Source organism: Dasypus novemcinctus, chromosome 2 (assembly GCF_030445035.2).
Source record: "Dasypus novemcinctus isolate mDasNov1 chromosome 2, mDasNov1.1.hap2, whole genome shotgun sequence".
Classification (NCBI taxonomy): Eukaryota; Metazoa; Chordata; class Mammalia; order Cingulata; family Dasypodidae; genus Dasypus; species Dasypus novemcinctus.
This window is the reverse complement of record NC_080674.1, coordinates 120,614,872-120,617,965: the sequence shown is the minus strand read 5'-3', so window position 1 is coordinate 120,617,965 and position 3,094 is coordinate 120,614,872.

Sequence of the window (3,094 nt, the reverse complement as noted above, 5' to 3'; positions counted from 1 at the left end):
GGCCCATAAGAGGCCTTTAATAAGTGAACGCTATTATGTCTAGCTACTATGACCACAAGCTGGGGTCACTGTTGCTTACATCTTAAGACACCTTATACCTAGTTAAATTTATATTTCAGATAAAGAGCAAGTAATATTTTATTATTAGTATTAGTTATGTTGCATGCAATATTTGGGACATATTTATACCAAGCAAAAAATCTCATTGTGAATCTGAATTTAAATTTAACTGGGTATCATTTTTATTTGCTAAATCTAGCAACCCTAAATGAAGGAATAATAAGGGGTGCTTAAAGGGGCTAGACAACTTCAAAATATCACCAACCTTGCTCGTCCCAAGTTGGCCAAGAGGCTCCTTAAACCAACCGTTCTGCGACCAGTACTCTTCTGCCACTGATGGAAAAATGTCTGCTAAAGCAACTGTGTTTCTCTCATCTCTTCAACTTTAAATTGTTGGTCTGGTGCTACCATTTAATAGATCAAATGCCCACTGGATTTTGTCTTGAAACAAAGCATAAATGATTGGAAAGCTAAGACTTACAAAACATCAAACGATGAGAGTATGTAATTGTGTTAAACTGAATGATAAAGCTCTAAGTGCGGAAGGAGTTCAGAGTAAGAGAGGATAATCAATAAAAACCAGACTAATGAGGAAGGAGGCTCTAAAGCTGCAGCTTGAAAGGTGAGTAGGACTTGGCTAGGCAGTGGAAACCTGAACTTCCTGGCTCTCTGGAGTCCTCTCCCCTGAGTTTGTTCCCATAGAAACACTTTATGACTGGTAAGCATGACCTGTCAGAGACTCAGGTCAATAATTGATAGACAATGCCATTCACAGTTCCTTCACCTATAACCTCCTAATTCCCAACAGTACAGACAGTGCGTGTGCCAGTCTACTGTAAAACCTGTTTTACGTCATTCCGTTCTTCCTTATTTCCCATTAATCCGGAGGCTCTTTTGATTTTGTGCCCAGGGTTGCTCGATGACAAGGGGTTCCCAACAGGGGGCAGAGTTTAGGAGTATGTGGCCATATCACCTTGTTTCTACATCTTGTTAAGGGCATGCTAATAATAGATTGGTTCACAGACCAACGTTTGATTTCAGACCAGATTAAGAACTTTAGGAGCCAGAGTAAGAGAATATGAGGAAAATATTCATTATTAGGCCTCACACAGCCAGGAATATGTCTTGCTGAGTAATAGGAGTCAATATAGAATGAGATCAGGTTAGTGAGTAGCATGTAGTGTAAAGGGTAACAGGTTTATACTTTAAGTTTTAGGTGATGAGCATTTATTGAGCCTCTGTTTTCCCAAAACCTGAATGGTTGTATATATGTGTATATGGAGAGGGGTTGGTGGTAGACGAAGTAGGAGAAAGGGACATTCTTTCCTGACCTTTAGACTTCATTATGTAAATGTGAGATAGCACATGCCTTGTGATAGGAGGGCCACTGGCACCAACAAGTGTAATGTGAGATAACACAGTGCAGGCAAGAGTACTGAAATTCTCTGGACTCAGGGGTTAATAGGAGTGGAGTAAGCTTCCTTGTGTTGAATTTTGACTCAAATTTTAAAAGAAACTAGTGGAAAAGAAGGTACTAGGATCCTGCAACCTGGGTAGGGTTAGGCATCAAGGGACAACATATACAATACAAAATTGGAGAATAATGATTTTTTAAAAATTTCACGTCATTCCTGTGCATTAGAGGAAGCTTCCCAGTATCTACAGAAAAGAAGCATGGTATACCAGGCCCTCCATACTTTTTCAGATTCATTCTGTGTCATTGCAAGCTTACCACCTTTCCTACAAGCTCAACACAGGCTCATTAAAACACTCACCCACCCAAAAAATAAAAATAAAAACACGTCACACACAGAAAAGCACCTACCCTCACCCCACCCCATTATATCCCTACTCCAAAGTGCTATGGTACAGGACATAGCATATTTTGTCCCTTGTGCACAATGGCACCAGGAGAATAGCACTATGCATATGGATAGTCTTCCCTAAACTCTTGATAGGCTTAGTCCAGACATATGGGAAGAGGCTCAGGGTGGGTAGGGGAATTAGCTGTGAGGATGAGAAAGAACAGGATCTGAGAAGAAATAGCAAAAGGATTTGAAGGCTGACTAGAGGTAGAGAGAGAAAGAGAAGAGTATTAAGCATACACAGGTTTTAAATTTGAGGAACTGGGAAGGATCTTGGTATCTTTGATAACTGGGAGCCTGGGATATATGGGAGAAATTGATGACTCAAAACATGGCAGCAGAAAGGGGACAGAAATGACTAGTGAAGTAGGGAAAGTGATGGTTTAGAGGTGTTTTTCTTACTTTCTATTTCTTACCAATATATTTCCCCCCCCTTTTGCTTTTAGAAATATATTGATTAAATGGATAGGTTTTTAAATAGAAATTTTGTAGAAGGAAATCATGTACATACTATGAAATGCAAAGACAGTACAATGTAAGTGAAAAGTCTTCTGCACCTGACTCAGTGCCTCTACTTCTGTTCTACAAACACTGTTACCATTCTGTGTGCATGTTCTATTCCAGAGATATTTTTTATTTCTATTTTACCTATATAAATGTATCTGCTTGCCTTTTTATTTGCAAGATTCCATATGGTTCCACACTTTTTAAAACACTGTATTTTAGAAATCCTTTCTCATCAGGGCATTCATTTGAACTGTTTCATAGTATTCCATGGTATGGATGTACATTATGGACGGTATTTAGGTTGTGACTACAGGTAAGGTCTCAATAGGATCTTTGTACATGTTTTAGTGCACACATGCAAGTATTACAGTAGGAAAACACCTGGAGGTGGAATTTGTTAGTCATAAGGTATGAACACTTAAAAATTTTGATAGAAGTTGCAAAATTTCCCTTCGAATAAATGGTACCAATTTACACTATAACAAAAAAGTTAGAAAGTACCTAATTTCTTACATTCTTGCCAAGGGTACATAATTTTTGAACTTTGCCAATCAGAAAGGTGGATGATGACATCTGATTGATGCATGATTTGCATAATGGAAATAAAAATTCCACCCAAATGTTGTCCATATGAATTTTATGTTTAATTCCTGTTAATGAAA